The sequence below is a fragment of the Sus scrofa genome, chromosome 5 (assembly GCF_000003025.6).
Source record: "Sus scrofa isolate TJ Tabasco breed Duroc chromosome 5, Sscrofa11.1, whole genome shotgun sequence".
Taxonomy (NCBI): domain Eukaryota; kingdom Metazoa; phylum Chordata; class Mammalia; order Artiodactyla; family Suidae; genus Sus; species Sus scrofa.
This window is the reverse complement of record NC_010447.5, coordinates 25,136,407-25,160,225: the sequence shown is the minus strand read 5'-3', so window position 1 is coordinate 25,160,225 and position 23,819 is coordinate 25,136,407.

Below are 23,819 nucleotides of genomic sequence, written 5' to 3'. Positions count from 1 at the left end.
AAAAACAATAACACAATATAAGCAACTCCATACCTCCCCAGTGGGAAGCCCACAGACTGGAAAATAACTGTATCACAGAGACTAACCTACAGAAGTGAGAGTTCTGAGCCCCACATCAGGTCCCCACACCTGGGCATCTGGCAGTGGGAGAAGGAGCCCCTAGAGCATCTGGCATTGAAAGCCAGTGGGGCTTGTGCACAGGAGCTCCACAGGACTGCGGGAAATGGAGACCCCATTCTTAAAAGGTGCACTCATAAACTTTCACATGCACTGGGTCCCAGGGCAAAGCAAAGTCTCCACAGGATCTGGGTCAGACCTGACTGCAGTTCTTAGAGGATCTCCTGGGAAAACACAGGGTGAGTGTGGCTTGTTGTGGGGCAAGGGCATTGGAAGCAAAGCTCTTGGGAATATTTAACAGGAATGTTTCTCTGGAGGTGGCCATTTTGGGAAAATCTGGCCCCACCCATCAGTGCGGAGAAGCCCCAGGCCAAACAACAATCCAGGTGGGATCACAACCCCACCCATCAGTAAATATGCTGCCTAAAGACCCCCCAGGCACACAGCTGCCTCTAATCCCACCCAGAGGGTTAGGAGTCAGGTCCACTCACCAGTGGGCAGGCATCAGTCCTTCCCATCAGGAAGCCTACAGCAAGCCCCTGTACCAACTTCAGCCACAAGAGGGGCAGACACCAGAAGTAAGAGAGGCTATAACTCTATTATCTGTAAAAAAGGTCACCACGCCAAAAACCCAGAATTTTAAAAAATTTTTGATAAGATCCAGTTTTTAATCAGTTTCTCCTTTCTGGATTATAATTCTTTTTTAAAGTCTAAGAACTTGTTGCCAGTCCCGGATCAAAAACAATTATTGCGTTCTGTATTTTTGTATTTTACTATTAAGTCTGTGTTCTATTTAGAAATTGTTCTTGAGGAGTTCCTGTTGTGGCGCAGTGGTTAACGAATCCGACTAGGAACCATGAGGTTGCGGGTTCGATCCCTGCCCTTGCTCAGTGGGTCAAGGTTCCGGCGTTGCCGTGAGCTGTGGTGTAGGTCGCAGACGCGGCTCGGATCCTGCGTTGCTGTGGCTCTGGTGTAGGCTGGTGGCTACAGCTCCGATTAGACCCCTAGCCCGGGAACCTCCATGTGCCACAGGAGCGGTTCAAGAAATGGCAAAAAGACAAAAACAAAAACAAAACAAAACAAAACAGAAATTGTTCTTGAAATATAATGACTTACAATATTATATAAGTTTCAGGTAAGGAACATAATGTTTTGATATTTTTATACATTACAAAATGATCATTGTGATAAGTCTGTTAGACTGTAAGTCTAGTCTAAGACATACAAAGTTATTCCAATATTATTGTTTATATTCCCTATGTGATACATTACATTCCTGTGACTTCTTCTATAACTAGAATTTTGTATCTCTTAATAGTTCTCACCTAATTTATTCATCCCATATGTACTACTCTCTGGCAACTACCGGTTCATTTTCTGTATCTATGAGTCTGTTTTGTTATGTTTGTTCCTTGGTTTTGTTTTTCAGATTCCACATGTAAATGAAATAATATAGTCTTTCTGTGTCTGACTTATTTAACTTAGCCTAATACTCTCTAAGTCCATCCATGTTGTCACAAATAGCAATATTTTATTCTTTTTTGTGGCTGAGTAATATTCCATGTGTGTGTATACCATAAGCACTTAAAATGAAGGTATATTCTGCTGCTATTTGTGGGACTGATATATATATTCATATATGTATATATATATATATATATATATTCATTCCATCTAATCTAATGTGTCATTTAAAGCCATTATTTCATATTGATTTTCTGTCTAGGTGGTCTGTCCATTGATATGAATGGCTAGTTAAAATCACCTACAATTATTGTGTTATTGCCAGTTTCTTTTTTTATGTTTGTTAGTATTTATTTTTATCCTCCCATGTTGGGTGCATGTATATTTGCAATTGTAATATCTTCTTGTTTGATTGATTCTTTTATCATTACATAATATCTTTCTTTGTCTCTTATTACATACCGTCTTTGTTTTAAAGTCTATATTGTCTGATATAAATACTGCTACCCCAGCTCTCTTTATTTCCACTCGTATGGAATACATTTTCCCATTGGATATAGTTTTTGTGTAGGGTATAAAAGTTTATTCTTTTTCTTATGTATATCTAATTGTTCCTGGACTGTTGAACAGAATGTTTTTCCTCATTTGAATTATTTTCTAATTTTGTCAAAAATAAACTGAGTATACTATGTGGGTCTATTTTGGCTTCATTGATCTGTTGTTTACCATTGCTTCACCAATAATATACTGTCAATTATTATAGCTATATATTAAGCTTTAATATTGTATAGAGGAATATTTCCTACTTTATTCTTCATTATGAGATATTTTAGCTATTCTTGGGCCTGTCCTCTTCCTTTTAAATTTCAAAATAAATCTATCCATATCTGTACAAAATCTTGCTAGAATTTTGTAGGACTTGCACTAAATGCTTATTAGGGAAGAATTGACATCTTTAGTGTATTGAGTCTTTCAATTCATTAATACCATTCATCCTTCAGTTCACTTGGATATTTATTTTATTCCATCAGAATTTGGTGATTTTTTGCACATGTATCTTGTATGTTTTAAATGTTTATCTAAGAATTTAATTTTCTTTGGAATGATTTTAAATAGTTTAGTGTTTTAATTTGTTTCTACATATTTATTGTTAGTATATAGAAATGCACTTGATATTTGTGTGTTTATCTTGCTTCCTGCAGCCTTGTTAAACTGACTTCTTAATACTAGGAGTTAGTTGCAGACTCTTTTAGTAGAATTTTCTATGTAGATAATTATATTATGCACAAATAGATATAGTTCTTAAATTAAAACTGTATTGGATTTCTTGCTCTGGCTCATTTGGTTAGGATTTCAGCATTGTCTCTGCAGTGGCTTGGGTTGCTGCTGAGGAATAGGTTCAATCCATAGCCGAGTGCAGTGGATGCTGCCACAGCTGTGGCATAGGTCACAGCTGTGGCTTGGATACTACCTCTGCCCCAGGAACTTCCATATGCCACGGGTACATTCCCCCAAAAAACTGTTTGCCTTCTTTTTATTGATTGCTATCACTAGAACTTCCCTTACTATGTCAAACAAGAGGGTAGGAGAGCAGACATTCTTGACTTGTTCCCAGTCTTCAGAGAAAGCATTGTCTTTCACCATTTAGTATAGTAAAACAAACACATAGAATTTTTTTTATGAGAGTTGCAATGTTTATTTCATGTTCTCATTTTTTTTTTTTCATTTTTTGCTACACCCACAGCATGTGCAAGTTCCTGGGCTAGGGATCAAACCTGTGCCTTTTGTACTTGCAGCATAGAATCTTCAAATATTCCTGCCTAACACAGCAGCAACCAGAGCCACAGCAGTGAAAACGCTAAGCCATCAAAGAACTCCCTATGTGTAGAATTTTTCTAGCTTATTTCTTTCTAGTTGAATTAATTCTATTGTATTCCTAACTGGCAGAGAGTTCGTTTTATGGATGAGTATGAAATTTTGTCAGATTACTGCTATAACACATCATTAATTTATTTCATTAACAAGACGTAAATATATTACCTTACCATTCTAAAGTTCAGAGATCCTAAAACAATGTGTTGACAGGGCCATGTTCATTCCGGAGACTAGGAAATAAACTGTCACCTTGCATTTCCATCTTCTAGAGGCCAACTTCATTTCTTGGTTTATGGCTATTTCTGTATTTTCAAGATCAGCAGCAAAGAATCTTCAAATATTCCTGCCTAATACACTGCTTCTTCCACCTTTGCTTCCATCATCACATCTCATTTTCCAGTTCTGACTCTCTTGACTCTATTTCATAAGAACTTGTGTGTTTAAGTTAGTTCAATCATCTAGGATAATCTTTTCATCTCAAAATCCCTAACTTAATCTCACCTTCAAAGTCCATTTTGCCATATAAAGTAACATATTCATAAGTTTGGGAATTAGGACATGGATATCTTTAGAGAAGGGACATTACTCTGTTTACTGCAGATCATATTATTTCTCTTCCTTAGCGTTATTTATATAGTAGACGACGCTGATTAATTTTCAAAGTTGAACCTGACTTGCACACCTAGGATGTAATCTCACTTGGTCAGTTTGTATAATTCTTTTCAATTATGATTAGATTTTACTTGATAATATTTTTAAGTTCAAGTCCATGAGAAATGCTGAACTATAGGGTGGGGTTTTTTTGGCTTTTTTTTTTTTTTTTTCCTTTTTAGGGCCACTCATTTGACATATGGAAGTTCCTAGGCTAGGGATCAAATTGGAGCTGCAGCTGCCAGCCTACACCACAGTGGTGTGGGTTCCGAGATGTGTCTGCAACCTACACCACAGCTCCTGACAGTGACAGATCCTTAAACTACTGAGTGAGACCAGGGATCAAACCTGCATCCTCATGGATACTATTTGGATTCATTTCTGCTGTGCTGTAATGGGAACTCTGTGTGTGTGTGTGTGTGTGTGTGTGTGTGTGTGTGTGTGTGTGTGTGTGTGTGTGTGTGTGTGTGTGTGTGTGTGTTTTGTCTTGGTCTGGTTTTGGTATCAGGATAATAATACTTTATAAAATTTATTGGGAAGTATTCCCCCTTTCCTATTTTTAAGGTATTATTGTGAAAATGGCATTCATTCTTTTAAAGTTGGTTAGAACTCTCCAGTGATACAAAACTCAAATTACAAATTCAGTTTCTTTGTTGGGTACAGGCTGCTCAGTTCTCTAATTAGTCTTGCTTGAGATTTGGTAGTTTGTGGTTTTTAAGGAATTGTCTGTTATTGGGGAAGAGAGTTTTAAAATTATGAATAATTCAATTTACTTAATAGTTTAGGGTAATCAAAAATATTCATTCAGCATTAGGTGAATGTGGCAGTTTGTGAATTTTTCCATGAATTAATCAATTTTATCTGTATTTTTATTTATTTTGTTTATTTAGAAGTTTTTATTATTCTCATAATCCTTTTTACTACTGTAAGTTCTCTAGATATATTTCATGTCATTCCTAATACTATTAATTTATGTTTTCCTTTTTTTCAGAAGTTTGTCAATTTTATTGATATTTTCAAAGAATAAGTCTTTGTTTAACTGATTTTACTTGTTATTTTATTGTTTTTTTATTTCATTGATTTCCAACTCTCATTATTTGCTTCTGTTTCCATACCGTCTCAAACTTTTCCAAAAATTAAAGAGGGGACATTTTTCCAGATTTATTTTTCAAGGTCGGCATTACCTTGCTACAGGCTAGGACATTGTTAGAAATAAAGGTACAGACCAATATCTCTATAGACAAAGATGCAAAAATCCTCAACAAAGTATTAGCAAACTGAATTAAACAGCATATAAGAGGAGTTATCTTGTGGTACAAAGGGTTAAGGATCTAGCATTGCCACTGCCAGGGCTTGGGTCACTGCTATAGCACAGGTTCACTCCCCAGCCTGGGAACTCTCACATTCAGTAGGTGAAGCCAAAAACAAACAAACAAACAAACAAACAAACCAGCATATAAGAAGGATCACATATCTTGATCAAGTGGGGTTTACCTGAGATTCAAGGATGGTTCAATATATGCAAATTAACAACTGTAATATAGCTACATTAACAGAATGAAAGATAAAAACCATACAGTCATCTTGATAAATTCAGAAAACACATTTGACAAAGTTCAGCGTACTTTCATGACAAAAACTCACAACAAACTGGGAGGAATATATCTCAACATCACAAAGTCTTGTATGATAAGTCCACAGTTAACATAGTACTCAGGGCATAAAAACCTAAATACTTGATCTCTACATCAGGAACATGACAAAGATGCCTACTTTTGCCACTTCTGTTCAGCATGGTGCTGAAAGTCCTAGCCAAATATTCGGGTAAGAAAAAAGAAATAATAAACAACCAAACTGGAAAGGACAAAGCAAAATTGTGCCACTCGAGGTCCTAGCCTCTTTCTGTGGGCTGTGGTTCCAGTGAGAGTTTAATTTTCTGGCTTTTGCATTTTATTTCATGCTGATTTATTTATCTGGTGCCACTAGGGTTTCCACCTGTCCTTCCAGATGTCTCTCAGTAGAGAAGAAATATGGTGGAATCTTCCTACCATTCATCCCCTGCCCTGCATCTGCCTTGGTCTCTCTGGGCATGAGAGGAGACTCTCTGGCCTAAGGGGATAAAGAAGCTTCGTAGTCAGTAGTGGATCTACCACTGAAGTATATCTCTCCTGTTGACACTGCCTACCTTCCCTGATACCTCTTCATGGAGAAGAGAAGTCTGGTGGAGAAGAGTGCTTCCTCTCTCTTACTTATTTCTAGCAGACCTCTCAGCCTATTCCCCTTTCTACTGGTATTAGGCTGGCCCGCTATTGTCAGGAGAACACACATTCTAGCAAGTGAAAGAATCAATCTACCTGAACGGTCTTCTGTTCCTAGGCAAGGGGTCAGTGGACAACAGGTCTGAGTGGTCTTCTTCTGTTGACTGGGAGCGTACTGACTTCATGCTGCTGTGCTTTTTCTCCTGTCCAAAGTCCCCAACCGGCTCACCTTCCTAGCATCTTGCAGGGTTCTCCTTGGGTTGTCTTTTGTGCCTTTTCCAAGGGATGATAACAGCCGAGCTTAGCAGGGAGGATTAGGGAAAAACAGGTCTATACTATCTCATCCAGACTGGAAGTCTTCATTTAAAAAAAACAAAAATCCCATCTTCCCTTGTTACTTTGAAATTTTACTAGTGTCTAGGTGACAATTTAAAAATTTTATCTTCATCTACACTGGGTAAACTCTCAATTAGAAGTTCATGTTTCTTTTCAGCAGTGGGAGTTTTCCTTCCGTCATTTCTTTGTTAGCTTTGTCCCATACATTTTACCCATTCTCTCATCCTGGAACTCTTATTACTTGCATATGTGTCCACCTGTATTGGTTATTTATAGTTCTTAATTTTTTTTTTTGTCTGAGGATTATTATATATTCATCCTTTTGCTACATGTTCTATATTATGTTCAAATAGTTGTTTATATTTTTTCAATTCAGCAACAATATTTTTAATTTCTAAGAACACAGTCCTTGTTCCCATTTTTCATAACATTATTACATTGTTTCTGAAAAGCAATAGCAATATCTTTTCAAAAGCTCTGAAAAACAATTATAGGTTTCATTTTTAAATTATTTCCTGTTCCCTGAATTATCTCTGATTTCTACATGACTTAATTTTTTGTTTATTCTCTTTATTTAGATTTTCATTTTTACTCTGTTTCTATTTTGAGTCTCCTCTGCTAAATGTGTATACATAGCCTTTGCTGATGGTTAACTTGAATATGGAAGGGGCATTTTCTCCTATTTACAGTGGGTTGGGATTGCTGTCTCTTGCTATGGCTTCTCAGATGCTGTGTTAGCAACTCCCCTCAGGTATGCTCAGTTCCTCAGAGATTACCTCTGCCATTTTTTATCTTGGGGGTGAATGCTAGACTTGGAGGGTATTTTTCACTTAGATAATGTATAAAAAGATACTGCTGTTTTATTAAACTTCAATCAATTTCCTTGTTTTAAGCACCCTTTCTCACCTGGGCCCTACAACAAACTGCCAAAGAGAAACCTCAAGTCTTTCCTGGGTTTGGCCAGGCAGTCTGAATTTATGACATACTGACATCTTCCTCTCTGTTTCATTCATTAGCATTTTCCAGCGTTCAACTACAGACCATTTTTAAAACTCTCATCCATTTGTGAAGAGTCCATGTTAAATTGCAAGCCTATACATAACATTTAAGTGTTAAATTACATTTGTTTCAAAGATACACTTGCCAGCAGGAAAAATCTCTTGAGCATGGTATTTAGCAATAATTTCTAGAAAAAAGAGCTGTCTTTTGTTCTTTCCATGACAAATTATGTTTCCCCAGAGTTTTAAAAAGAGAAAATATGCATTAGATTCTCTTAAGTTTCTATAGATATTATAATATTTTTAAGGAAGTCTCCTATTTATCTGCATTACGCACATAAAGAATAAAATATTCTGAATTTCTGAATATTAGTTCTTTTCCTGATTTTATTGTGTTTACTTACATTTTTACAGTAAAACCTAAGAAGGTAAAAGAACACCACATTAAACAAATTAAATGATATTTGCTTGAATATCACGTCTGTAAAGCAAAAGAAAATTATATTCTCTTTTATACATATATCTACAGATTTTTAAACTAGACCCAGAATTTTTCTATTATTTGATCTGTCATTGACTAGAAGTGTGAGTTAGGAAAGTTATTTTATTTCCCTGGGTTCAGTTCTCCACATGAGAAAAGAATGGACTTGCTAGACAAGCATATATTTCTCTTGGGATTTTACATTTCATAGAATACCTTTTATAGTCTGTACATGCAACTTATGTTTGGAACATCAACAGTTATATTGATCAATTTCTTTTTTTTTTTTTTTTTTTTTTTTTGCCATTGCTTGGGCCGCTCCCGCTGCATATGGAGGTTCCCAGACTAGGGGCCGAATCGGAGCTGTAGCCACCAGCCTGCGCCAGAGCCACAGCAACGCGGGATCCGAGCCGCATCTGCAACCTACACCACAGCTCACGGCAATTCTGGATCGTTAACCCACTGAGCAAGGGCAGGGATCGAACCCACAACCTCATTGTTCCCAGTCAGATTCGCCAACCACTGCGCCACGACGGGAACTCCAATATATTGATCAATTTCTAGTCTCAGTGTTCGACTTTATTTGCTAATATTTAAACGTCAGTGACATATTTTGACCATTCTGGCAAAAAAATTTAAGTGTTATTCAACTATTTCATTAACTCGAATAAATGTTATTAAGTGACTTCTGTCAAGCCTCTGAAATTATTTCACCACCTGAGCTAAAGGCAGTTTATAAGCCAACACAATTTATAGATCAAATATACACTGGGAACATATATATTTTTAAAAGTACATGTATTGCTGAAACCACTATGAAATTTACATACAAAGAAATTTTACAATGAATATATTTGTTTGACATGACTGTGTTTGATAGATTCATAGAAGTACCTACTACCTACCCATTCTCATTTTTTTTCTTTCTAATTTAATTGATATTTTCAAGATTATAATGCTCTAAGAAAATAGGTATTTGGCCTTCTAGATTCTCATGTAGTTACATTTGTATAACTGATTCATATATCTGATTAATTAGATATAAGATTCAGTCTACTTGGTAACGCTTCCAAAAAGCTGTTGCTCCTATTCTTTTGCCCTTTACTTTCTCCCTTTTATCTTTCTTTTTCCTCCTTTCCCTCCTTCCTTCATTCCTGTCATTTTTTTAATAGATATAGCAACCATCTTGCATAAGGCAATGAATGACAGAGTAAGAAGGCTGGGAAAAATAAACTAACCCCTGGAAACTGATTATATTATAGAAGTATCCACATCAACTCTGATTTATGTCTTAGAATTTCTGTTACATAAGAAAAATAGATCTCCTTTTAGATAAGTCTGTAGTCACATATTTCCATTATATGAAGCTGATTATTTAATTTTACAGTTTTTTCATTTTTCAATTGAACAGGCATGTGCTGATTTACTAAAACATGAATAGTATAATACAGTATTAAAAATGATCTGTATTTATTGAGAATAAGGGAAGTTAGATAATACATCTGTTAAGCAAATTCAAGTAAAAGCATAATTTAAACCACCTCAGATAGGCAGCATGTGCTTGTTAGGAGGCGTCATTTCTAAATATAGGTAACAGTATTATTGAATAAGTGAAATTCACAGTTTTAGAACAAAGAAAGCCAGACATCTGATCACCACACAGCTTGCCCTGAGGGATAGAGAAATTCAATAGATGATGTAAATATGGAAGGAGATTTAAAGCAAAAGAATCAACATGTCCAAATATGTAGGAACATAGACTCGTGTAGTATTTTTTAAAGAATTCCGAATAACACAATAACTGTAATTTATAAACTCTGAGGACAGTGGAGATCTTGTAAACTGAATACATCTGTAGCACTTAGAATTGTCCCTTCTACATGGTATGCACCCTAAAAGATTAATGAAATAAATGAGTAGATAAATGCATTCATTTGAAAAAGATCCCAAAAATTTAGAGGTGGTGGGGAGAAAAAACAGGAAATACATATTTATTCTTGTGTAATGAATTTTTCCTTGTTGTGTCTCTCATGGCCAAGTTTTCCCTATTTAACATGATGAGAATAATTGTCTTAAAAAGGCTATCTTTCTGTGAAATATAAAAGCAATATGCCTATACCCATGCAAAATTAATAAATAAGTATAACTTGAAAGGTTTACTAAACACTTAATATCAGCCATGTTAGACATTATAGAAAATGAAAGACAAAAGACACAGAATGACTGTTTAATTCACTAAATTAATTACATAAAGAAGGTTTCAGCGTTTTATGCAATTTTTAAAATAATGTGGGGGTGTTAGTAGTAAGATATATAAATTTGCAACATTTCAAGAAGATGCTTAATGGAGTTATATATATGTGACTAATACCAGGTCAGATGAGTTATTTAAAACAAATAATTTAGAGATCTGAATTTCTTAATTTATATGAATATTTCCTGCAAGATAACATATATTTTTAAAAATTAAATGTCTGTCTAGCCATTTTCCATTTTATTCTGAATTATAGCTTACTTTTACATAAAGTCATAAAAATTGCATTCTTCCAATTTCTGTTGGTAATCAACTGTGACATTAAATGGCATAAATCTTTGTTCAATTCATTTCCTGCTTCTTCGAAGAAATGAAAATAAAGTACATCTAAAAGTGGTGATTACAGCAAGCACAAGAGATTCTAACTTTTTTGCTAAGTTCTTGGAAGTTTCAATTTGAATTTAAACCATTCCTGCCATTCATCTGTAGCAGTAAAAGAAAACTTGCTTTATTTTTAAACTGAAGATGACAGCTTAAAACTTAAACTTTTTTATTATTTCAGATCAATTTGAAAAGTATCACTCAAACATAGTTCTGTGTTTTCTAGCTCAAACCTCAGGCTGTGTCAGTGAACAGAGCAGCATAATGTAAGGGTGGTTGGGCAGCAAGAGCAGATGAGTCCAGACAGATAACTCTCCTGAGACTGACTCATTCTGTTGCACTTGGCACATTTCTAGACCAATATGAACCTAAAGTTTTTCTTACCCATGAAAGTTGAATGTTTGATAATACTTATTACAAAGGCATGATCTGGAGATTTGTGACTTGATTTATAGATTACTTTTGAGTATAAAAGATACGTTAAAGTGGTTTTTTTAATGAAGAAAAATTTCAAACACAGCAAAGTGGCTAGAGTATAGTTAAATCCCAACACATGTCAAATGTTCAAAAATTATTAAGATCTCTCATCTTCTTTTTATTGTTATTAAAATGTCTTCACTAAAATTTTAAAAGAAATATCAGGACATATAATTTCATTCCTATATACTTCAGTTGCATTGTTAAAAAAATAGGCAGCTTGTTCCTAAAATGTTTTGCTCGTATAACATGCATACAAAAATACAAATCTTGGTAATCATCAAATACCTACTTTATTATAGGATATCCACTAATTTTTTAAAGTAATGTAACAGATATGCTAAGAAAGGAAACAAAATTGAATAATAAAAAAATCCTCAATTAAAACCACAAGAGTCTGAATAATGGAAGATAAAATTGGAACCAAGAACAAGGGTAAAAAAAAAATAGGAAAAAAGCAATGCATAGCTTAGATATTAGTCAAATTTATCAATAATCACTTTGAATATGAAAATCAAAATGCACCAATTAAAAAAGAGATTGTCAGGAAGAGCCAAAGTAAGTAAATGGAAGAAATATACCATGCTACCACTAATCAAAAGAAAGCAATAATAACTGTATTAATTTCAGTCAGAACAAACTTTCAACCATGGAAAGTTATAAGGATTAAAAAAAAAGCAGTATACTATGATAAAAGACTCAATTCCCCAGAAGACATACAATTATTAACATATATGAACCCAATAGAGAGACAAAATAAATGAGGCAAAAAACAATAGGACTGCTAGGAGAAATAGATGAATCTCCCACATACTTCAAGGCTTCAGTACCCAGCCCTTAGAAGTGAACAAATCCAGTAAACAGAAAATCAGTAGATACAGTGAAACTCACCATCAGTCAACCAGATATAAGTGACATCTATGGACTACTTCATCCAACAACAGCAGAGTTCACTTCCTCTCGGGTTCACATGGAACATTCAGCAAGGTAAACCACATCTGGGCCATAAAACACATCTTGACAAATTTAAAAGAGTAGAAATCATACAGTGTCTGCTCTTAAAACACCATGGAATTAAACTAGAAATTAATAACAAAAGATAACTGGAAACCCCAAAATACATGGAGATTAAATAAAATAATTCTAAATAAAACATGAGTAAAAGAAATGTCAAGAGAAGTTTCAAAATGAAACTAAAATTTAAATAAAATCAAAATGAAGGCACAAATTATCAAAATATGTGAGATGCAGTAAAAGCAGTGTTTGGAGGGATGTTTATAGTACTGCGTTCAAATATTTGAAAAGAAAAGAACCAAAATCAATAATCTAAGTCTTCATTTTAAGAAACCAGAAAAAGAACAAATTAAATGCAAAGTAAACAGAAGAAAATAAATAATAGAAATTAGAGTAGGAATCAGTGAAATTGAAAACAGGAAATCAATAAAGAAAAAAAATCAACAAAACCAAAAGCTGCTTCTTTGAAAAGAGCAATAAAATTACTCAGGCTCAAGCCAGGCTACTTGAGGGGGCAGTGGAGGAAGAGGACACAAATCACAAATATCCAAACTAGAATGGAAAACATAACTCCAGGAAGTTATCTTCTGGCACAGTGGGTTAAGGATCCAGCATTATCACTGCAGCAGCTTGGGTTGCTGCTGTGGTTCGGGTTTGATCCCTGGGCCAGCTATTTCCTCATGACACAGGCATGGCAAAGAGTAAAAAAAATAAAAATGACATCACTACAGATCCTCTGGACATCCAAAAGAAACAAAATAGTATGAAAAATTGTATGTTCACAAATTCAATAACTTAGATTAAATTAACCAATTCATTGAAAGTCACAATCTACGAGTCCTTACACAGGAAAAAATATACAATCTTAATCGACTCATAGCCATCAAAGAAACTGAATCAGTAATTAAGCTCTTTTAACAGAAAGCACTGGTCCAGATGGATTCACTGGTGGATTTTACCAAATGATTAGTGAACATTTGATTAGTGAATATCCTCTCCAAATCATCCATTCATTCATTTGCTCCATGCCACGAGGTCCTTGAAATTTGGTCCTGTCCAAAATGTCCATTGAGACATTTGGCCCACATCAAAAGATCTTTGAAATTTGGTCCTATCAAAAATGTCCAGGATTGGAATTCCCATCATGGCTCAGAAGAAACAAATCTGACAAGTATCCTTGAAGACGTAGGTTCAATCCCTGGCCTTGATCAGTGGGTTAAGGATCTGGCATTGCCATGAGTTGTGGGTAGGTTGCAGACACACCTCGGATCCCGCATTGCTATAGCTGTGGTGTAGGCCAGCACCTACAACTCTGATTCAGCCCTTAGCCTGGGAACCTCCATATGCCATGGTTGTGGCCCTAAAAAGCCAAAAAAAAAAAAAAAAAGGTCCGGGATCATATTTGTTTCATGCTAAATGGTATTCAGTATTTGGTTCTGTCAAAGACATCCACGCTTATAAAAAGTCCCTGGGTTCACATAGCCCATATGTTTATTTATACTTCTGGTTTTTAGGAGTAATACATAAAAATAGTCATATTTTATTGGTCTAGCAATTGTGTCATAGATTAATTGGCAATAAGATTCCTCCTTGCCTTAATAGACAAGCTGGTAATATCACATGAGGTTAATCAGATGGCTTGATGTTGAAATCTTGCATAAGGTAGGATTTATATTAACTCTGCATACCAAGGAAGGGTTCTACAGTTGAGAAATTCACAGAGAACAAGTCAAGGATGGAATCTCATGATGCGTAGTCTATTAAGTCATAAAACCATCAGTGAATGCACTGATGTAAACACTTCACAAAGCATCTCACTTGTTTGAGAAGAGTGATAACAGGTGTGGCTCTCCAACCAAATAGAGGCCAGGTGTAATAACTGCCATGAAGAAATACTGGGTATCCAATTAACCCCCCTACAACTATTCCATCACCCAGCGTTAATGGGCAATGTTTCCCTCAAATCAAAGTCCCATAGAAGTATGATCACAGTTGACCACAAGAAGTATCTGCCACTATCAGGAGAGATTTTAATTGGTGTGATTTTCACACTTACCTGTCTATTGGCATAGCCTGCCATGACCTCAGCTGGTACCTACCTGTTGGCTGATCCAACCTGGGAAAACTAGGTTTTGAGTCTATAAGACATTAATAAGATTTCTCCTACCAGTAAACCAGTGACCATTGGTTAGATGGCTACAAAATAAATAACTAAATAAATAACCCTTCTTCTGTTACTTGGCAATATGACATCTTTGAAAATGCTCAGTGGAATATGGAAATAATAATGTACTCACAAATGTAGAAGTCAATGCTAAATTATAATTTTGTCACCATTTCCATTCCTTTGAGATGGGGTAAAAGATACACTGTGAAGAAAAGAGAATCTGCAATGATCAGTGTACAACTGGTCAGGATTTGAATAACCTAATCATTCAAGATGGGGCAGAGAAACATCAGCACAACAGTGATGTTGAAAGAGAAGTAAGAAAAACTCTGAATAGGTTAAAGCAACAATTAGAACCAAACACAATACCATCACAGGTACTTCAAAGAACTCTCCATGATATTAATGATGAAGAGGTCCAATATTTGCTACCAAAAAGAAATTCATTCAAGAGGCAAGTAAATAGAATTCAAAACAGGCATTGACCTCCAAACCCAAATTTTTGCATAGAATTGAAATTGCAAAGGAGTATAAACTGATGAAATGGGAGAACCATTTCTTATGCATGATTCCACTAACCTGTTGCTCTAGATAACAAAAGAATTCATAAACAACTTATGACAGTATTCAGTATTTAAGTGCCAGTACCACAGTATTTAGTATTTAAATGCCAGTACCACATTATTCAGTGCTGGCCTCTTCAAAATGGTCCCAACACAATTCACTCAGTTATTTACTGTGCACAGTGCAACATTGGGTTATACTATGTTGGTGATTTATGCACTAATAATAAAAAAAAACTTATATATATCTTTCTCATATATATATGAGAAAGTACTTGCACTTCAAGAAAGTACTTGAAGTATAAGAAGGAAATCTTGATACTAATCATTCATTCTGCCTGATAGATTTCAAGATTGCAAGTACGAATGCAATTTGACAAGCACTACCCAGATGCAAAAGGAAAAGGATGCTTGGCTCACTTTACACAATCACTGTGGCAAAAAATTGTTCTTTGGTTCTAACATGCACGTATATGACAATGGAAAGTAATACTCATAAGTGTGCATCTGTATTGTTTGGACTTCTATTTGTGCCTTCTATTGTATAAATGAAATTTTTGAGTACATAGTGGAGAATGCAAAAAAAAAAAAATTAGATGATCTAATGGATTTTGTTCAGACAGTGTATGTCTTTGAAAGATATGTCAGGGCAGAAGAGCAGAAAATCCAAGATTTCCACAAGAAACTTTGAATGTTTATACATCAGTACTTATTAGAGTTATACTGATTAGAGTACACAGTGAAGAGGAAGACCGGCATAGAAAATGTCAAGAGCTGATGATAGTTTATCATCTACAAGTTAGCGATTTATTGAACATAAACAGCAAAAATGATGAAGAGCAAAGTGATGAACAAGTTGTCTCCCAGGTTCTTGGTGGTCACATTCAAACGTGGCCATTAATTTCACGATGACATGGGCAAAATTAAATTTGTATAACAAATTTTTACAGATATAACAAATATAAAGCCAGTAATTACTTGATATATATCTGAGGGCGTCACCCTACCAAAATTCATGATGAGGAAGAACAAGAATAAATGTAAACCCCCAAATGGATTACAATAAAACTACTATAAATAAATTTAAACATTTAAAAGTTAAATGTTTTTATTATTTAACAAATCATGGACCAGATGTCTCAATGGACATTTTAGACAGAAGCAAATATCACGGACCTTTTAGTGAAGTTAAGTGTTTAATTACTTAATGAATCATGGACCGAATGTTTCAGTGGGTATTTTGGACAAGACTAAATATCCTGAAATGCTAACAAACATTTAACGAAGAAATTATACCAGTTTGCTTCAGTCTCTTTCTGAGGCTAGAAATTGAATTCATTCTGTAAAGTCAATATTACCTAATATAAAAAGCAGAAAGAATTTGGTTGCTGAATTAGAGCAGAATGACCTTGCTGATGACTCCATTTTGCAATTTATCACATGAACCTCAGGGTTTAGTATCACTATAAAATATTGCTAATTCAGCTAAATAGCAAAAAGTTCTATAAAGAAAAAATATGTGTGCTGTTCATTTCACAAAGAGCCAGTTTTTCATAATATATAAAGAGCTTCATATATCAATAAGATAAAAATCAATAACAATAGAAGAATGAACAGAAGCTATAGTCAGATTGTTCAAGGAAGGAAATGGCAAAGAAATTTTAAAGGATAAAAATACTTATCTTCATTCATAATAAAATAAATGTAAATTAAAATTACACCAGATGTTATTTTTCTGCTATAATGTTGATAAAGATCAGAAAGCTTGAGAACACATTGTATTGACAAAGTTTGGGTAAAATAGACTTTCATTTACTTTATTGGGAGATGAGAAATAGCAAAAAATGAAAACAGTTTAAATGTTTATCAGTAAGAGAATGGTTAAATAAATCATGGTCCATCAATGCATTAAAAATTTTTGCAGTTGTTTAATAAAATATGAGAAAGTTTTTCATACAATGAAATGATTTCCAACACATGCTAAGTAAAAGAGTCAAGGTATATAATAGTGTATATAGTATGTTATCAGTTTTGTGAAAGAGGATGATGAGTGCAATATTTATATGCACATTTGGTTGTATAAATATAAAATACATGTGGAGATTAACCATAGAAAACAATAGTATAGTTTGCGTTCAAGGAGAGAAAGTGTATAATTGAGATCAGGTATGGCAATTGGCATTTTTAACTATTTATTTTTTACACCTTTTGAATTTGAACCATGTGGATGTATTACATCAAGAAAACTACTAATTAAAATTTTAAACTTTCAAATATGTAGAAAATGCAACATACTAGCAATAATAAATGTTTCATCACATTGGGAATCTTTTTATTCAAGCAGGTGTATTGGTTTGCAATTCTGCCTCCCTCTTCGACACTTAAAAGATAGATAACTTGTGATTACATTGAACCAGTTCACATAATCCAGGATAATGTCCTGATTTTATGGTTAGCTGATTAGCCTTCCTTTTTTTTAGGTTTTCAATATAAATATTTTATTACATTCAAAGAAGGAATTGTTCCAAATCCAAATGCCTTTCTTGCCTCTTACATTACCCTCCCTACAGACCATCTATCTAAACATGAAAACATCTTTCAAGTGCTTATTCGTGTGTGTGTGTGTGTGTGTGTATAATTCTCATAGAATCATTATGTGAATTCTGTTGATTCTGTTTTTACAGCTGAACTCTGAGAAGGGTCTTGTCCAAGATGCTGCAGCAAAAAAGTAATAGTTCTTTTTTCCACTACCCGAGGCCCCTCTGTGTTCTTTTGGCTCTGACCATTCTATACCTTTTACCAGCACAAACCTAATCCTATAGGCAAACTCATGCCAGCTGCCATGATCCACCAAGACTTCTGTTTTTAGACATTGTATCTTCCTCTGCACCTATAGAAGAAAAGCAAGTTCTCCCCAAATACTTTGTGACCGTTCCTCTCTGGGATTTAGTCTCTACATCTTGAAAAAGAAGGATAACTGCTAGGAACCATCTTGCTTGTTACCTCATCTCTCCCTGCCTCACAGTCAGACCTGCCTCCTCACCAGGCACAATGAGGCTATCCTCCAGGGTAGAGACTACACACAAAGCCCAGGGTTCAGGAAGCTTTTGATCCTTATACTTGAACTCTTCTTTTGATGCCTTTATTGTCACTGTCCTAGGCTTGTCACTAGTCATTCCTGGCCATGGCCCCCAGCCTTCCATTGCTTTGTTCCTCTCCTGATCCCTAAATCTCATCTGGTCCAGTTGGCAGGTATGTGACCTTGGGTAAATAACATCTTGGGTAAATTACTGTCTTGAGCCTCACTCTTCTCATCTAAAAAAAAAAAAAAAAAATGGGTTGATAATATCTATCTTGTATGAATTAGTTTTGAAGATTAAGGCTGTTAATATCTTACAGGAGAACACCTGGAAAATAGTTGGCACTTGGTTAAATTTAGTTTCCATCTTTCTTGATTTTGGTCTTAGAAGCAATAATATTCTACACAACAAATTGATTTGTACCCTTAATTCCATCAGCAACTTTAAGCCACACTTGTGTATCATAACATTTTCATAGATTCGGGAAATGCCTCCACTTTGCTCATGTGTAAAATAGTGATACTATAGCCTCACAAACAATTTAGCTTTGTGTATCCAATTATTCTGTATTAAACAGCATAGGGTTTGAAGTCAGAGAGGCATACTACCAACCACAGGTAGGTCTGTCACCTTCCTGAGATCTGACCTTGAGCTATTTTCTTCAGCTATTTCCTTCACTTTTCTTAGCTTTGATTTCTTACGCTCTAATATGAGAATGAAATTATGGACCTCATGGGCCTGTTATGAGAATTAAGTGAAATAATGTATATAAAGCTCAAAAGACCCAGTGTGGGATTATTTCAATTTAACAATATAGATGAATCTTAAAACTTAATGTTAAATTTTTCAAAATCGTAGAGTACACACCTTGTGCATGATTTTTATATACCCCCAAATCAAACAATACTTCTTTTGTTTAGAGAGACACATATATATGGTAAAACTATACAACAAAGCAAAGAAGTGTAATCACAAAACTTAGAATCATAATTGCTGTTGGAGCTATGTGGGAAAGAGATTCATAAAGAAGCACATATAGGCACGTCCATGTTACTGAAAAATATTCTAATGTTTAAGTCAGTGGGCAAATGGACAGAAAGTGAATTGATAGTTTTGGGGGTTTTTTGTTTGTTTGTTTTTGAGGACCATACCTGCAGGCATATGATGATGAAGTTCCCAGGCTAGGAGTTGAATCTGAGCTTTAGCTACTGGCCTACACCACAGCCACAGCAACATGGGATCTGAGTTGTGTCTATGACCTATACCACAGCTCACAGCAACACCGGCTTCTTAACCCTCTGAGTGAGGCCAGGGATCAGATCGAACCCATATCCTCACAGATCCTAGTTGGGGGTTCATTACCATTGAGTCACAATGGGAACGCTAATAGTTTTATTACGAAAATTCCAAAGTTATAAATAGGCTATCACTGCTATCTGTCCTCTGTGTTGAACACATGCTATGTAATAAAATACATTTAATTGATAAATTTTTTGGCTATGTCCATGGCATGCAGAAGTTCCAGGCCAAGGATTGAACCTGTGTCACAGCAGTGACAAGACCATATCCATAACTCACTGAACCACCATGGAATTCTGGTAAATTATTTTAAAAGTTCAAAATACCATGATTAGAATGAGTAATCATAAAATAATCTTGTAGAGGAGAAATATCCATTTATTAGGTAAAAATCATCATTTTATCACCTTCCTAGTAAAAAATTAACCTACTAGTTATTTAAATATAAGATCCTCTAATATGATAGCCATAGGAAATTTAATAAAGTCAAATATTCTTAGAGAAGTGTTGATTCCATTCATTTAAATCTTCTCAATTAATGTAGTTTTCATTAAATTATCAATATTTCTCATAATTCTAATTTTCTCTTTTGAATTGGATCCTACAGTTCAGTTCACTCTGGCGAATTTCATTGGGTTTACCCCACAGTAAATCCTTTTGAGTGAACTCAGCATACATTTCAAATGAGGAAAAGAAAAATGAACCTAAAGAAAATTGACCTGCATCCTTCAATTGACTTTGAAACAACCACTGAGCCTTTTAAAAATTAAGTTTAGAACTGTTTATCTTAGTGAGAAACCTAGAAAGAAAATGCTCTTTACACTAAAAGAAATAAAAAAAAAAAAAAAAAACTGGCTCCAAAGAAACAGATTAAAAGCTTCTTATCAATAAAAAAGATCTAATTACCATTGTCAGGGTTGTCTTTTATGTAGTATCTCACACTCAAGAGAGGATACCATCTGGGTGGATTTCAGTCAGATGGTGAAGGTAACCTAGCTGAAATGTCAGCAATAAAATCTGCTTTCCAAATCTTTCTGATTAAATACCGTACCATAAATTCACTCAGTTTTTAGGAAAACCACAGAAGTTCATTCATTTGTTAATCCTTTCAAGTTTCATCCTGGAATCCACAAATTGGTTAAAGTCTTCTCTGTAATCTGACTCATGTCATACATCCTTAATTGAACTGTAAGTGCCTGCCTTTTTCAGTGATGTAATTAAATAAGAATGATTCAATTCTGTGATGACTGAAGAAGTATGTGGCTTCAGTTCCTTTAAGAAGTTGTTGGTTTGTCAATGAACTGAAATCTGTGTGACTGGATTAAGACAAATACATCTGACTTCCAAGAGGAAATGTGTTGTGAAATAAACTGGTTGCTTTTGCTGAGTCTTTCTCCAGAATAAAAATACTCTGAGATATTTCTGCCATATAAAGTTTGCTGATTTTATTACCAATAAAAAAGTCTTTTTGTGGAATTATTCCATCTTACTTCCTTCCAGAATCAGAGTTTGATTTGTAAGTATGCCAGTGATGATTTGGAAACTCCAACTGGGATCAGAATAGGATTGTGAATGTATAGGAATGACTACCAGAAGTCTTTAGCAATGATATTCTAATTCATGTTCACAGGAAAGAGTGAGAGAATCCTCCCTGTTTAGTCCATTCGGGAAAGAACTATTTTCCAAGCTTTTATTTTCCTTTTCATTTTGCTACCACACACACACATAATTCCACACTTCTGTCCTTATTAATATTTAGTTTTTAGCAAAATATGGACTTTTCTGAAATTGTATTAGTATTCTCATTAAACAAGTTGGCATTGAACTTGGTAATAGTCCTTAAGGTGTGCTTAGAAGATATAATCCAAACACAGATTTGACAAATGATCTCCATACACAGTCATTTACTATTTTTCATAAACTAAAATTGCCACAGTCTGGTTGCCTTGGCCTCCTTTACCTCCCCTAGTCATTTCTTTTCTGTTTGTCTTCATCTTGAGTTTCATCATGGTGTTGAATCAACTGTGTTTCTTAGTATACGAAGAAGATCTTTCCAATATTGAATAGGCTTTTTAAAATATAGTAAAAATCAACGTATCATGTCTTCATACCAGAAAGCAGACCTCTGCCTTCCTTCTACATTGTACATCAAAGTCTGAGGAACAGGGTCTCCACCTTTCCGGTCTTCCTCATGAAGGTCCTACCCTAAAACCCCATCTAGGGAGCCCCACTCCCTGCTCCATCCTTTCTTAGAATTAGCGTCCTGGCACTCTCTGTGCCTCTCTCACTCACACAGGCTGCTTTGTCCTCAGGCAGTTTTGCCTGCCGGCATCTACCTGTTCCTTCTTATTAAACCATAACACATCCACTGCTTTTATGAATCAAAAAGTCATCTGTCATATCTTTCTGGATATCAGCAGCCAAAATTGAATATCATCCCTGGCTTGCCCTTAATATCTTACTCCTTCTTAATATCTTACTCCCCTGACATGATCCACCCCATCACCGATAGAACTTTAAACACATTTCAAAAAAAACCACTGGATTGTCTAGATAACTGCCTAATTTTTAATTTTAATGCATGTCTAGTGATGACAACATAGATGCTATAAACAACCTCTAGAATGTGTATTGACATTAGTTTCATCTAACAGTTGTTCGTTCTGCATCAATACTTAATGCGTGTTGCCCCATACTAGCTACTGGAATTACATAAGCAATAAGAAAATGTCCCTGCTTTTAGAAACTTTATACAATGGCACAGACAATATAATAGCAAAATAAATTAACATTATTTTTTAGTAGTTTTTAATTCAATGAAGTAACAAACCAGGGAAAGATGAGAGAAACCACTAAGTATTAGCAGTCAACAAAGGGTTGAATGATGGCCGTCCACTAGCTGTAAGGCAATCCAGAAAGACTTTTCTAAGGGAGAGAACAGCAAATGCAACATTCCTGAAGGAAGGATAAAAAAAGTTAGATCACATATGTCATTAAAAAAAAGTTGATCTCAAAATAAGGAAATTGATGCTGAAATAAATTGATGCATCATTCTAGAAAAAAAGCATAAGATTATGTTAATATTAAATCTCCTTAATAATGTTAAGTAACAGAATCCTTTAGGAGGAGCAAAGGAAATTGGAGGTTTTCAGACTCACTCAGAATAATTATTGTTCTCCAGATGATGTTCAGACTTCCAAAGGTCCCTAAAAAGACAGTTTATTGTTGCTATTTTGATCACTTTTCAGTTGTATTTTTTTCTTCTTTATTTTGTTCTACAGTTAATTTTCTCTCCAGGAAAATGTGCACTCTGAAATATAAGAATAAGCTTCCATTTCAATAATTCCGCATTAAATGACATCCAGCTGAGGATAAACATGAATAAAGAGAAAGCTCCTAGTTCAAACTGTGGGAGTCCTTTGCTTTACTTTGTATGTATGACCCCAGAAATTTAGAGAGCAATGACTTAAGTTTGTTGAGATTAAACATTGATCATTGTCTTTCATTTCTGACCTCCTTCCTTGAAGCTACTGTACATTTATACTAAATGGACAAGATACTCCAGTATTATCTTCTTTAAAAGTTCCCTGAAAGAAATGTTTAAACTGAACACTGTGTCACGGAAGAAAGTGTTTGTGGACAGTGGTGGCAGCAGGAATGTCTTTAAAATACAGACTTCAAGCCATAAATCACCCTTTCTGTCTTTATCACAGCAAATGTAAGTGTATAAGTAGAATTAAGTGATGCTATATCAGTTTCATCACAATGGGTTAGGCAGACAAATCTAGGTTCAATTCCAACCTTTGCCATTTCTATCTATCTAGCTATCTATCCATTCATCCATTTATCTTTCAACCTATTGTAAATGTTCGGTTTTGATCATGACAATCACCTTAAAAATGTCTAGTTCGAACCTTTTATTTCACAAATGAGAATAGTTCATGACAAGGCCAAGGTCATAGGTCTTATTTATTGGTCATAATCCATAACCATCTTTACCCTTTACAATTTATCTAACTATACTGATGGGTACCCCATTCTCCCATCAAAACATGTGAAGAAATAATTTTTTTTTTCATTAATTATTTTGTTTTTTGATGTTGTTTCCTTAAATTTGCAAACAATCCTCTTTTTAGTATTATCACTATTTTCAGGTAAATTCTTAAATTGGGATTACACAGCAATTTGGCTTTCAAAAATCTATAATTTGTTTTCCTCCAAACGTACAGGGCAGGTAAAATTATGCAAGATATTTAAATATATAAAAATAATTGTCACATATTATCATTTATAGATGAACATGTTGCAACCTGACAAACTAAAGTTATTCATTTCAAGTTGTATAGAAAATTTCACACTTATACAAAACTAGAGTTATAATGAATCTCCATTACTCATCACCTT